The 16,001-nt window shown below is 34.2% G+C and overlaps 1 protein-coding gene across 1 annotated transcript in view; it reads right to left on the reverse strand.

Moving 5' to 3' along the window:
• LOC146395854 (uncharacterized) overlaps positions 1-16,001 on the reverse strand; it is a 380,748-nt gene that overhangs the window by 337,866 nt on the left and 26,881 nt on the right. The gene's annotated exons all lie outside the window — the stretch shown is intronic.

Consider the following 16,001-nt stretch of genomic DNA (forward strand, 5'->3'; position numbering starts at 1 on the left):
AAACAGGTCTTCTGGTCTCATGATAAATTCCCAAGTGTAAATGTATGAACGAAGTTTCTGATTTCTGAGAACTTTAATATTAGTGGTAATATCAGGATTACTATTAGCCAGAGCATAATGATAGCATAATGAATATCACTACAGTTGTTGTGTCCTGAAATTAACGACTAACATATACAGGTGAATGTTAGGATTTCTTTCAGATTTAGTGCAATGAAATAGTATTACATAATTGCTTAATTCAGAATTTACTGAACTGGATTTAAACCTAGAGCTATCTCACTCTCAAGTACAAGTTCTTAATCAGTATATTATATTGTCTCCTCCAAATTAAGTTTTACATGGAGTCAACATAATGTGTTATACATGTGTTGTCTTTTCTTTGGGGAAGAGTTAATGTGTGGTACTTCAGCATTTTTAAAAGAGGGGAGAGTTTGTATGTTTTAAAATTAATATTCCTTTATTACAATTTCTCCAAAATAAGATTTTGATAAATATTCAGAGAGGTTAAACATAGATTACACTCTCTGGAAAACACTTGATTGAAAACTATTAAAAAGCATTCATTGAACACATATTCAGCTGAGGAGAACTAACACCCTTCCATGGAAGACGAACAGCCTAAAGATGAAAGCGTGTGAATTGGAGAACATCCCACCTATGTTCGAAGATAAGCCTTTGCAACGCCTCAAGGCAGGGGAGTCAAAATTAACCTCAGACTATGGTTTTGAATTTACTGTACAGCTGAATTGGGGATAAGCTCATAAAGTTCTGTTTTATATAGCAGGGCTTTACCTTGAGTATTTTTTAATGCAAATATAAACTGATATTTGCTTGAGCCACCATAAAGATCTTGGTATAGACCATGGAGAAGTTCAAGAAAAAATGGATGATCAAAAAGGTTAACACAAAAGCGCTTAAATAAGGTGAGGACTGAAGAGTACTCAGTGGACTCGGTGATAAAAATCACTGATAACCTTAATGAGAAAAGTTTCAGTGGAAAGTTGAATACAGGAGTCAGATTATGATGGGTTAAGTAGTGAATAGGAGGTAAAAATACAGAGTGGGATAAAGAGTTTCTCTTCAAAGATTAGCTATAAAAAGAAAAGGAGTTGTGGGATCATGGAAGGATTTTTTTTTTTTTAAGAATTTAAAAACTTAAAGACACTTATGTGCTTAGGGAGAGAGTCCAATTGAAAAGGAAAGGATACACAGTGGAGAAACTAGAAAATTGATGCACATCTTTTGCTAAAATGACAGTAAAGCTAAATCTCCATAGTATAGAGACATGAATTTGCTTTGCATAAGAAGTTTACCTCTTTGGAGAAGACAGAATAAAGAAATAAGGATGGACTCACACTAAGAGATAAACTGCTATATGAGCCAGTAAAATCAAAGAGGCCACATATCTGAAAACCTCTGTGTTATAGGTAGCCAGGTTGTCCTCTGGTTTTGAGAAGGATGGGTAGGGGTGTGTGGAACCATTAGAAAATATATTTAGAAAGCTTATGATGGGATTGTGATAAAAATTACTGAGTTTTGTAAGAAATGTTCCTTTGCCTTTTTCTAAGCATCTTTGCAACTGAGAACGTGATAATCAGAGTGGTATAATCTATCACGTTATTCACTCCAGAATAACTGCTGGGGCAGTAGTGGTATATGATTAAGTATTCACGAGTTCTTTGGAGCCTTGTAAATAACATGTGCTTTCTGGACCTTATCATGGCTCAAGATCAGCATTCCAATACAGTTCCCCCATAGACATGCATTAGTAAATTGGTTAATCACAAATATATTAATATTCTTGTGTTTTGTCTATTTGGAACTTTTCCTTGACTATAATAACTTAATTTAATATTAAGAAAAGTGATGTTCGCAGGGTGGAGATGGAGATGGCAGAGTAGAAGGACATGAAGCTTATTTCCTACTGCAACCATATCAAGAAATACATCTCCACATGGAACAAATCTCACAGAAGACAAAATGAAAACTGAGAGAAGATCTCTTATACAAACAAAGCTGCAAGAAAGATCCCCACAGCTGGGTAGGACAAAAAGAAAAAACAAAAAAAAAGGAATCAGGACAGGACAGGACCTGCGCCTCCAGGAGGGGGCAGTAAAAGAGGAAATATTTCCTCACCCTGGGAAGTTCTGTCACCATCTGGGAGGTCTGCAGGGAGGGGTAGGGAGCTGTGGTGGCCTGGACTTTGCTTGAGGGGACTGTGTGGGTGCTGGCTTGCTAACAATCAGGACAAAGAGAGACCTGTACTGATAGCTGCCAAATCACCACACTTCCTAGCCTGAAAAGCGAGCCTACTAGTTCACCTAGTGGTGAAGTGTTGAACCTTGAGCTTCAACAGGATGACCTGAGAAGAGTACTGGGTTAGCTTCACTGAGACAGCCCAAAGGGACTGGGATGTTGCCATCACTGTTAGTGTGCACAAGTAGGCGTGGACCCACCCCAGGAGCCCCATCATCAGTACATGCAGGGCAGGATGCAGGTTATCCATAACAGCCCCCCTGAAAGCATACACATTGCAGGAAATGGCAAGGCTCCAGTGGAGGCTGGCTTTGTGAGCATCAAACTCTGGCAGCAGGCCTGACACAGGAGTTAGATATCAGCACACCCTCAGCAAGTGTGGGTCCAAGGGAGCTCTAGCAACAGTGGCCTTTGCTGGCACACACAACACACAGTCGGATGGCATCACAACACTCAGTCCCTAAAGGATAGTCCCTGGAGAGGAATACACAATGGTTCATTTTCTAGGGAGAGTGCTCCAGTTCCCCCTACCTCTTACTGCAACCTAGTACAGACTGCACTGCAATATTTATTGAGAAAGATCCTCTCAGTATTTCAGCTATTCCTGTGAACATACCTTTTCTAAGAAATCTATAGTAATCTTTCATTCAGCTCGGGTATCTAGATAGTTCAACAAAACCACACCAGGAGCTCCCACAATGGCTCAACAGGATTGATGGCCTCTTGGGAGCTCTGGGATGCAGGTTCCATCCCTAGCCTGGCACAGTAGGCTAAGTATCCAGTGTTGTCACAGCTGTGGCTTAGGGCTAAACTGTAGCTCGGATCCAGTCCCTAGCCTGGGAACTCCATATGTCAAAGGACAGGCAAAACTGAAGAAAAAAAAAATATATGAAATGGATGAAATGGTCCCACAACTAAGTGAATTTAAATTATGGAATTGCTCTTAATAATTGCTGAATTCACCTATGTGAATATGGAAAATAATTTTTGCTATAAATCAGAATTAGTACATATTCCTTAGTACATGGAATGCCTTAGGGAACAGAATTGAAATGAATATTTTGTGTCATTGGAAAGAATTACTAAAGAACACAAATTAAAGAACAATCTCAATGTTAAAATAAAAATTTTGCTGAACATAAATATTTCTTAGTACAATGGTAAATTAAATACCATTCATTTTCTTCATCTGTGTGCTGAGAAAAGCTAATACTTGGCTATATGTAAATGGTTCTTCCATTTTATCAAGCTTAGTGATTACCATCTTCTAAAATGCTTCCACAGTTACGTTATTTTAAATTATTTGATATGCACCTGTACCTTGGAAAGTGCTCTCCTTATATCACTTAAATCTTTACATTAATATCTTTGTGTTTTCCCTAATGAGTTCCTTTCAATGTTAAATCAGAGTGATAAACAAATAAAATTAATTGAGATAAAAGAAAATGCTTGAGAATGCATGTTCATTCATTAGATCTTATTAGCATACTTTCATCAAATTAAAAGAAACCTAATTTAAAACTGAAATACACAAATAGCTTGTTTGTGATGTTATATTTCTATGTCCTATAGTGCTAATTGGTTGCCTGTTGAGCCAAAGAAATTACCACAGGAAGATCTAATACGTCTATTACCATTTAAAGAACACCGTTAGAAAGCCAATATGTATTTATATACACTGCTTAACACTAAACGTAGTTATATAATAAAAGATCAATGAGAGAAAAAAATGGCAGAGCAGGGGTCAATATAATGATCTGATTTTCACAGAGTCTTAGTTACTCTCTGGTCACCAGCCTGGCACCTTCAGAAGGTATCTCTTTCATATCCCCAGGGTACTGTTTAGTACACTTAAGAGCAACATAATTACAACACTGAGCATACTCAGGACTACAAATGCGATTACTATCAAAGCTCCATCAAAAATTCATTCTATTTCTCATTTTTTAGTTCTCATACATTAAAGCACTAACTTTAATGGAATCCCAGTAAGCTGAAAGAGTTAATAAAGCTTCATGGTGCCCTGAAAATCTTTTTAGAACAAAACTGAGAACTTAGTCTGACATTAAAACTCTCATAAGCAGCAGTGAAAACAGAGGAACAGAGCAAAGGACTGCTATAATTTAATCATGAACTTTCCACCCTGCCTTATTTTCACAGAAGGGGTGTTACATATCTGGATGATAATTTTTCCATATATTGGTAGTAATTTTTTTTCAGAAAAATGCAGAGATGTTGAAACAAATACCAGAAAAAATTATGTAAGATAGATTCAGTAATTAATACAATCTACAACCAAATGACTAAACAACAAGCAAGATACTCTCAAACTTAATAGTGGAGAAATCAGTCAATAATTATTTCTACTTTGACTCTATGCGAAGAAAGAGAAATCATCTTAATGAAAAATGTAATAGGAAAAAGGAACACTTGAGTAAGCTATGTGAAAATAAAAACTTCTCTACTAGATGTGAAATTACTAATGCAGATAAAGAGAAACTCTAACTTTACTCTTTTTCTTTTTGTGATAGATAGCTCAGAATGCCAGCAGAAGTATTTGCAGAACAACTGAAAGAAGCAATTCCTTATAGGCTTGCTAGTAACTCAAGAACTGAGACTTGGAATATGAGGCATATAGAGGCAACCTGCAATGCCTAGGGAAGGTATACTGCACATGTCAAACCACTGCAGAAACCACAGTGGGCCAGATACATAAAGACCAAAAACAGCCTTCAGAAAGTCTAACAGACTTTATGACCTTGCCTTATGATTTTATTATTATTATTATTACTATTATTACTACTTTGCTTCTTAGGGCTCCACCTGTGGCATACAGAAGTTCCCTAGCTAGGGGTCAAATGGAAGCTGTAGCTGCTGGCCTACACCACAGCTCACAGCAATACCAGATCCTTAACTGAGCGAGGCCAGGGATCAAACCCGCATCCTCATGGATGCTAGTCGGGTTCATTAACCACCGAGCCATGATGGGAACTCCAGCTTTATGATTTTATGACCAAGGCATTGAACATGAGATGGAAAACAGATTGACACTGATTTGCATTTGTAAAAGTATGGTCAAAATTAATTCAATAAGACATGTAGAAATCCAGTGGAAAGTGGGTTCCAGACAGAGACAATATTTAATTTGAAAAACAAAAATCTGTCAAATGAAACTAAAAGGATCATTAATCATGTATGAGGCCTCTTTGTTAATAAGGAAAAAGGAGAAAAATTAATAAATGAATTTAAAAACTGCATTGGTATATGGAAAATATTTCATAACAATGTGCCCAAGGCTGTATCAATCACTTAACTTGGTATCATTTAATTCTCACAATACTCCAATGAGCCATATTATTTTACTTTCTGTCATACTGAAAAAAGGTTTAGAGAGTTAGTCTCCATGAGAAATATATGTACATTCGCATGGCCTTCATTGTCCCTGACTCTTTAATGTCATAGTCCTATTCTCCACTTAAGTACTTTTAATCACTATTTCACTCAAGTTCTTCCTTCCAACACTTGTGATTATCAGCTCTCTTATACTCAAGGTGTCTGAAATGACCATTTTCTTCTAATCTAACAACCTCATTTATTGTTTGAGGTTGTTTTTTTTTTTCCCCCCTTGGTCAATCTAAACAATTCAAGTTGCCATTCCAATCACATTCTTGATTATAAAATTCCCTTTCTTCTAGGATACACTGTCCTTCATACTGTATTAATCTTACAATTATTACTCCCACTTCTTTCACATAAGATCTGAACCCTGTCCTGTCAAATCACATGGCTATGCCAATGGTCAGCACTAAAGATTCAAGGACTCTAACATTGCTAATCTTTCTGCAATTTTCCAGTTTCCTTGTCAGCTTCATAAAATATTTATCGTATGGTTTTCTCAGTGTTTCCTACTTCCTCAAGTCATCAGGGATACTCAACTATCTGTAAAGTTAACTGCATCTGAAATAGCTTGTCTTATTTCTCTACTATCTCGGGGTATGATGAACATACTTTGTTTTGTTTCTTGTTTTTCTTTTGCTTTTTATTTGTTTTAAATCTAAGGCTAATCCCATTTATTTTCTGGCTTGGATAACTCTGAAGTCTGTTTCATTTTAAAGATGAAATGTATTTACTTGTCCCAGTCTCAATTACATGGTGTATATTAACATTTGCAATTCTCCAAGAAGAGAGACATGATGTTGCACAATTCATTTCAATGAAAATGTATGTGTCTAGATATAATAAAACATTATGTAGGTTTATTTAACAAATGCATAAATAGAAAGGGTAATTTAAAAAAACTATTTCACAAAAAAAAGAAAAGGAAGAATCACAATCTAAATTCAGGTACTTATAATCTTGGTATAAATGTAAATTTCTTTGTATCAAATGCATTAAACATAGCAATTATAAATATCATGCCTTTCCTTAAAACTCCAAACTTTCATATATTCATCTTCCCAAAGTATAGAACCACATAATATAATATGCTGTACTGAATTTTTCATGTAAATTATTAAATTATCAGAATTAGGTGATTTTAAAGATTCCATTTTAGAAAGTGCAAGACTTATCATTATCAAACTAAATCAGCTTTCCTTGGCCTTTAGTGATATCAAGGAAAATTAAACAGTTCAAGTTATTCAAAACTTTCTGAAAAACAACAGAATTTTAAGTTCTGCTTTATTGTTCCATTAAAATCAATTGCAATTAATTCTTGGATTTGTATGTGATTTAGTTACAAGTAAAGCTTCAACAACTATCCATGAAATGATTAGAAATATTGGACATAATACTAAATGTTTTTCCACTGTGTACAATTACATTTTTTCTTAATAAGAGCTAATACTAATATGCTTAATATGTACACAATCAGTTCTGAAATACTATATTTTTAAATTCAGAATATAGCTATAACAAGATATTAAAAGAGAATAATTAACTGAATATAGACTTCATGTTTCTCTTATTTCAAAAATATTTTATTACCAAACATCAGGTAAGAACTCATGAGCTGGAGTGCAAATGCCAATTTTTTTTTTTTCTGCTTTTAGGGCTGTACCCACGGCATATTGAGGTTCACAGGCTAGGGGTCGAATCGGAGCTACAGCTGCCAGCCTACACCACAGCCATAGCAATGCAAAATCTGAGCTGCATCTGCACCCTACACTACAGCTCACTGCAATGCCGGATCCTTAACCTACTGAGCGAGGCCAGGGATTGAACCTGCAACCTCGTGGTTTCTAGTCAGATTTGTTTAAACTGTGCCACAATGGGAACTCTGCGAATTCTAATTTAAATATGAAGAAATGCTTTTTAAAATTTCCTGTTAATATTTCCAGTGTATGATTAGAAAATAACGAAAAGAAAGAAGGGGAAGATTGAATAAGGAAAGGCAGAAGACATATGATCTTATGGTGCTAATTAAGGCTATATCGAATTAGGCTAGCAATTACTTTTAAGAAAACATTTTATATACAGAATGTAAATGATGATAATACAGCAATAACAATTCATCTCAATGTTTTTAAGCAGCCCCCAACCCTACAAAGTGATTTTATACTTTAATTATTTAATTTTGTCCATATTTCACTTAAATATTAAACTACTGATTTATTTGTTTCTTAGAAAATTGCATCTTCTAGCATCACTGCTACTTTAAGTAGGTTTAAAACAGATTTCTAATCAAATTTATTCAGGTAACCTTAAATAGCTTAAATAGGTTAATTTTTAATGTCATTTATATTTGAAGTTACTCAAAATATTACACTACTAAATATTTAATAATATCATTATAAAAATTTAAGTAATTCAAGGCCAGACTCTAGAAGCATAGAGATCACTACTTCAGGCTCTTGAAATACCAAACAAGTCCACTGAGATTTATGTGTTTTTTCCATAGTTTAGTAATGTGGTTTAAGTTGTTGCTAGCTTTGCAAAAATATAGTGTAATAGCACAGATGTGACTGTTAATTAAAAAGTCTCTTGTGAGAGCAAATGGGTTTCTGGGTGATGTTTTGAGCAAGATTATATCATTTAGAGAAAAGTCTGAGTACACAAAATCCCGAACTTGTAAACATTATGTGCCTAAGAGACTACTACTTTTTTTTTTTTAATCCCTAAACACCCTGCCAAGTGAAGAGAACTGAAGGTAATTTATACATAAGCTTGAAATGTTTTTATATTTCCTTTAAGTGAACCATTTATGCCAGTGTCAAAATTTTTCTTTAGTTTTTGACAACGTAGCTTTGTGATTTTAAAAGGCATTTGCTGTTAACTATGTAGGTGACAAAAACATTTTGTGTCTTTGTATGAATTTTCATTTCAGTAATATTCAAAATGGCCAAAATTTGCCTAAATAAGATTTTATAAATAATTGACTGCATCTTGCATAAGTTTAAATGTAAGAAAAATTAACACCCTCTTCTAAATAAGCAGAAAAATATTTAAATTAAATATAACCCATTTGACTATTGGTTAGCACTAAGATATTTGGTGCATGATCCATCGTAAATTTTGTTCCTAAAACAATGTTTTACCAGATCTTTTATTTAAATCATGATGAATATTACTCAAACTTACATAAAAAATATATTGATATGTATGCACAATAGAATAGCTGACTGTTAATATTATGCATAGATAGGATAATTTAATATAAGCTACTAAAGCATTACAGATTTTGTAACTTTCCAGTTAAGACACTTTTTTACTACATATAAAAGTTCCCAAAGAATAAATTAAAAAACTCAGCAAACAGGCTCTTATAAAAGAATATGGTGATAGTGATTCTATTCTCTTAGACATTAACAAACACATTCACATATACACACATACACTCACAGAGACAGAAGCATTCACAAACTCAAATATGCAGAGGGTGTAGAGGTGTGTATGAGTGTGTATCTTTAGAAGTATGTTTTTGCCAAGATACAGGATAAATCCAGGAGCTGCTTACAAGGCTTCAAATCTATCACTTCATAATAAGATGTTTTTTATTTTGCCTCTCCTGGAAATTGTTTCTGAAAACTTGAATAAACATGCCATCAATTCTAGTACCCAGTGTTTCTGTAAGTTCCCTACCTTTTTGTTTCTGTCTTTGAGAATTTCATATTTCTATGAAATATGTCATTCTTTTACAAATCACCTCTTTCTCCAAACATTTTCAAGTTTTTCTTTGTATTAAATGTTCCACACATTAGGATGCTTAAATAGGCACTTATTTGGCTTTAATTTTGGAAAAATATGAGTGATCATATGCTTAGTTTTTATCTGTCTCTATTCTGCCATTTTCTAGGAATCTGCTTAGATACACCCATTGAGAGAAGTCAAAGAAAAATCACTTAAGGAGTGGAAAATTATGTTACACCTCCTTGAAGTTAGGATATCTACATGTTTATTTAATGCATTGCTTCAAAATCCAGTATTAATTTTGTCGCACTGTGCATTAGTGACTTTATTCCAAAGAGTACAATATGGAAATTAGGAATAAAAAGTAATTTTATAGAGGATAATCTTGGCAAACACTACTTCTGCCAGGTGATCAAGGTCAATGTCAACAGTGGTTAAGTCATGTTGATAGGATGTATACTAAATATGATGTGACAGCAATAACACCTTACCTCTACAGTCTCTCTATCAAAACCCATAACCTCAGTCTACTCATGAGAAAACATCATACAAATACTGATAGACTTATGCAGGCTACCTGACCAGAAATTTAATCAATAAATCATCTGAAGCAAGGAATGTCTGAGAAACTGTCAGTCAAGAGAGGCCTAAAGAGATGTGAAAACTAATGTAATATGATATGGGATCTTGGAGCGGAATAACTAACGATATCTAAGTTAGTAATAATGGGGCAATAATGGTTCATTAATCATAGCAAATACACTACACTAAGATGTTAAGATGAAAACCAAAGAGGAAAGTGGATCTCAAGTACATGGAAATTATCCTACCCATCCCCCATAGTTTCGTAATTCAAAAAATGTCTTAACAAAGACAGTGTATTTTTTGCAGCTTTATTGAGATAAATTAACATAAAACATTGTGGAACTTTAAGATTACAAAAGATGATATGCTACGTTTATGTATTGTGAAATGATAACAAGGTTAGTTAAAATCACCATCACTTCATCTCGTGTGTGTGTGTGTGCTAAGAACACTGAAGACACACTCTCTTAGAAACTATCAGATCTATATATATCACAGCATTTCCATTAGGCTAGACATTAGAGCTCCAAATCTTTTGCATCTTCTGTGAGTTCAGATGTTTAGATACTACACATAAGCGACCTCATATAGTATTTCCCTTTCTCTGTCTGACTTACTTCACTTAAGCATAAGGCCCTCAAGATCCATCCATATTATCCCAAATGGCAGAATTTCCTTTCTCATGGCTGAATAATATTCCATTCTTTTATGTACCACTTCTCTTTTATTCATTCACTTGTTCATGGATATTACGTTGCTTCCAAGGCTTGATTACTGTGGATAATGCTGCAATGAACATGAGGGTGCAGATATCACTTAGAGATTCTGGTTTCATTTCATTTCTTTGGATATATACCCAGAAGTAGGATTATTGGATAAAATTCCAGTTTTACGTTTAATTTTTTGAGGAACTTCCATACTGTTTTTCATAATGATCTTATCACTTTTCTCCAAATCCTTGCCAACACTCATCTCTTGTCTTTGTGATGACAGCCATTCTAACAGACATGAGGTAATAGCTAACTGTGGCTCTGATTTGCATTTCCCTGATGATTCCTGATACTGAACAACTTTTCATGTACATGATGGCCACTTGTGTAATCTTGAGAAAAAAATCTATTCAAATAAGTCTATCCATTTCAAAATATGATTATTTGGTTTCTTGCTATTAAATTGAATGACATGCTTTCTATTTTGAATATTAATCCCTATTCAGATAGATGGTTTACAAATATTTTACTCCCACTCATAAGCTGCCTTTTCATTTTGTTGATTCTTAGTTTGATATACCCCCACTTATTTATTTTTGCTTTTCTTATTTGTGCTTTGATGTCACATACACAAAAAAATTGTTGTCAAGACCAAAGTCAAGGAGCTTTCCCAAATGTTTTTAATCGGGAGTGTTACATCTTATGTTTAAATCTGTAATCCACTTCAAGTTCGTTTCGGTAGGTAGTATAAGAGTTTAAGCATTTGGCATGTGATCATCTAATTTTCCCAGTATAATTTATTGAAGAGAATACTGTTTCTCCAATAATACATTGAGTATTATTGGCACCACTGTCAAGAGCTTATTTCTAGGCTCTGAATTCTTTCCCATTAGTACATGTGTCTGCTTTTATGCCAGTATCATGCTGTTTTGATTAATATAGTCTTATAAAATAGTTTACAACCAGAAAGTATTTATGATGCCTTCAGCTTGTTCTTCTTTCTCAGTATTGCTCTGGCTATTTAGAAACAATAGTGGCTCTATATCAATTTTAGGATTCTTTTTCTATGAAAAAATGTCATTGAAATTTTGATAGGTAATGCATTGAAGCTATATGGCTTTGAGTAGTATGGATATTTTAACATTAATTCTTCTGATGCATGAACATGGGATATCTATCCAATTATTTGTCATTTCTTTCACCAGTCTTATAGTCTTCAGTGTGCAGATATTTCATCTCTTTGATTAAATTTATTCCTGAGTGTTTCATTACTTTTGATGCTATGGTGAATGAGATTCCCTTTACTTCTTTGCCAGATATTTTTAGTGTATAATAACACAATTGACTTTTCATGTTGATTTTGTATAACTTTAATAAATGTTGTTTGTTAATGGAATTTTTAAGATTTTCCAAATATGTAAGGCCATATCACTTGAAAACAGAGAAAATGTTACTTCTTTGCTAACTTGGGTTATCTTTTATTTCTCTTTCTTGCCTAACTGCTCAGGCTAGGCTGTTCAGACCTACGTTTAAAAAAAAAAATGATGATAATGGGAGTTCATGTCTTGTTCCTCATCTTAGAAAAGAAGGCTTTCACCCTGTCACCCCTGAGCCTGGTGTTAGCTCTGAGCTTACCATAAGACGGCTTTTGTTACATTGAAGTGTGTTCTTTCTGTTTTCAATTTGTTGAGAGTCTTTAGCTTAAATGGATGGTGAATTTTTTCAAATGTTTTTCATGCATCTACTGAACTGATCATATGATTTTCACATTTTATTCTATTAATGTGGCATATCGATTGATGAACAAAGTTTGAGGAACTATCCTTGCATGCCAGGGATAAATCCCACTTGATAATGTCTATGAACTTTAAATGTACTGCTGCTTGCAGTTAAATTTTTTTGAGATGTGTTGCACTTCTACTCATCAGGAATATTAGCCTTTATTTCCCTTCTCTTGTAGTGTCTTATCTTGCAGCAGAGTAATACTGGCCTTATGAAATGAATTTGGGAGAGTTCCCACCTCTTTAAATCTTTGTATTTTTGGTAGAGTTTAAGGTTAATGGCTATTAATTCTTCTTTTACTGTTTCATATAATTTAGCAGTGAAGTATGGGCCCTGGGCTTTTATTTGTTGAGAGCTTTTTGATAACTGATTTAATCTCCTTGGCAATTACTTATCTGTTCAGATTTTTCTATTTCTTCTTAATTGAGTCTAGGTATTTTGTATCGTAATAGGCATTTTCTCATGTCTTCTAGGATATCCAATTTTTTGGCACATAATTGTACATAGTACTGTTAGGATCCAGTGTATTTGTGTGGAATGAAAAAGGAGGTATAATGCCTCCTCCATTTTTCTCTCTCTCTTTTTTTTTTTTTTTTAATTTTTAGGGCAGAAACCTGTAGCACATAGTTTCTCAGGCTAGGGCTCGAAATGGAACTATAGCTGCCAGCCTATGCCACAGCCACAGCAATGCAGGATCTGAGCCATGTCTGCAACCTACACCATAGCTTCTGGCAATGCCAGATCCTTAATCCACTGAGCATGGCCAGGGATCTAACCCACAACCTCATGGGTTCCTAGTCAGATTTGTTTCTGCTGAGCCACAATGGGAACTCCCATTTCTCATTTCATTTGAGTCTTTTTTTTTCTGCTTAAGCTAAAATATTCCATTTTTAAAATATGGTCAAAAATGAGCTATTAGTGTTGCTGATTTTTTTCTAATTTTCTTGCATTTATGTCTGCTTTGATCTTTGTTATTTCCTTCTTTCTGCTAACCTTCTGTTCAGTTTCATCTCTTCCTCATTCTTCAAAGTGTAAAAGTAGTTGGTTTTTCAAGATATTTTTCTTAACATAGGTATTCATCACCATAAACTACTGTTTTAACAGGGCTTTTGCTGCAGCCCACAAGTTTTAGGACATTATGGTTCAATTTTCACTTTTCCTAAGATTTTTATTTCCCCTTTTGGTTTTTTCTCTGACCCACTGGTTGTTCAGGAGACTGCCATTTAATTTCCACATATTTGTGAACGTTCCACTTTTCCTCCTATTATTGATGACTAGTTTGATACCACTGTGATCAAACAAGATACTTGTTTTCCACCTTCTTAAATTTGCTAAGACTTGTTTTGTGACCTGATCTATCCTGGAGAAGCTACCATATGTATTTGAGAAGAATGTATATTTTGTTGCTGTTGTGTGAAATATTCCAAATATGTAGGTTCAGCCCATTTAGTATAGCATGTGGTTCAAGTCCAATCTTTTCTTCCTTACCTTCTATCGAAATGATCTATCCATTGATGACAGTGGGACACTGACAATCCCTACTATTACCGTACTGTTGCCTATTTCTTCCTTCAGATCTGTTAGTAGCTACTTAATATATTTAGGTGCTTCAATACTAGGTGTACATATATTTATGACTGTTATATTCTCTTGACAAACTGACCTCTTTATCACTACCTAATGACCCTCCTTGATTCATATTACTATCTTTGGTTCAAAGTCTGTTTTGTCTGACATAAGTATAGTTAGTCCACGTCTCTTTTGGTTTCCACTTGTATGGAGTATTTTCTTCCATCCCTTCATTTTAAGCCTATGTGTTTTGTCCTTAAAACTGAACTGAATCTCTTGTAGATAGCATATAGTTGGGTCTTACTTTTACCCATTCAGACACTATGCCTTCTTATTAGATAATTTAATCCAGTTACATTGGGAGTCATTATTGGTAGGTAAGACACACTTACGCTACATTATTTTTTTTCTGGGTTTTGTATTTATCTTATTCTGTTCTTCTCTTGCTGCCTTCCTTTGTGAGGTAATGATTTTCCCTAGTGGTATGCTTCGATTCCCTTCTCTCTATATTTTGTGTATTTACTGCATTATTGCTTTGTGGCTACCACAAGGCTTCATAAAACATATCATAAATACAGCAGTCTATTTTATACCAGTAACCAACTCTGACACATAAAAAATCTCTACTTGTTTACTCTCCCCTTTTTTATACTTTTAAAGTTATAATTTATCTGTTTTCATATTTTTTACTCATTAACCAACCATTGTAGCTATAGCTACTTATAATTCTTTCATCTTTTAAGATTTTATTGTAGTTGTTAACACACTATCATATTACAGTATTACAGTATTCTGAATTTGGCTATACACTCATCTGTACCAATGCGTTGTGTATTTTCATATATTTCATGCTACTCATTAATGTCCTTTTATTTCAGCTTTAGAAATTCCTTTCAGCATTTCCTGCAAGTTAAGTTTAAAGGTGAGGAGCTCCTTCAACTTTTGTTTGTCTGGGAGTATCTTTTCATGTACTTAATTTTTGAAAGACAACACTGCTAGATAAAATATTCTTGGTTGAAAAAAATGTTTTTTTCAGTACCCTGAATATCTTATCCCATTCTCTCTCTGGGAACCATGTTTCTATACTCCTTTCTTTTGTTATTTACAGGACAAACTTTCCCTTTATTATCTTCAAAATGTTCTCTACAAGGAAGCTTAGGAAACATCTACTTATATATATACATAGCACTTATCACATGTTTTTCTCTCTGTTCCCTCCTCAAATTTCACTATTACAACAATAAACTAAATAACTAAATAAACTGTATTCCAAAAAGGACAGAAATTATGGAAAAGGAGACAAGTATAAAATAAGAAAATTCAAGACTTTTTGAGATATAGAAAGTATATACAGAAAGCTGTTGCTTTTTGAGCAACAACTGACTTAGCAGAGATAGACGTGATCCTTACGGGCATGGAACAAAACTGTAAACTAGCTAATTTATCCCACGGAAAATCAAAAGACCTAGAACTCTGAAAGTAACATCTACTTCTAAAGGCTGGACTATGAGGGTGATGACTGAAAATGCTATGATTGGGGTCCCTAGATTTTTTTCCTCCCAAGGCTGCAGTGCCAGGAAAATGTACCTTTCTCACTCCAGTAGAGTAGAGGAAATATACTCTCTGAGAAGATTGGATCAACAAGGCTCTGGACTCAAAGAGCTACACACAGGAGAGGTGAAATTAAAAAGTGATGCATGTCTACACAGTGCATGGTGACATCCCTCTGCTCTCTTCCTCAAAATATTAAACCACGATTTTTCTGGGCAGTGGACAGACCAAATGTGAAAAGATAATGATTTTAAAGTTTCCCCAGTGGAGTAACAGACAGTCCTACTAGTTACTCTATGGTAAAACTCTGTTCTATAAGTAAGACCTAGCCGCAAAATGTCTTCAATAGCTACTTGAGTACATCAATTTTAATTATAAATAGTTACCCAGAGATCACCATATCTGTACTCATAGCAA

Source organism: Sus scrofa, chromosome 15 (assembly GCF_054392235.1).
Source record: "Sus scrofa isolate SSC_HxYL_T2T_F1_AM1 chromosome 15, Sscrofa_HxYL_maternal_Yorkshire_Landrace_v2.0, whole genome shotgun sequence".
NCBI classification, from domain to species: domain Eukaryota; kingdom Metazoa; phylum Chordata; class Mammalia; order Artiodactyla; family Suidae; genus Sus; species Sus scrofa.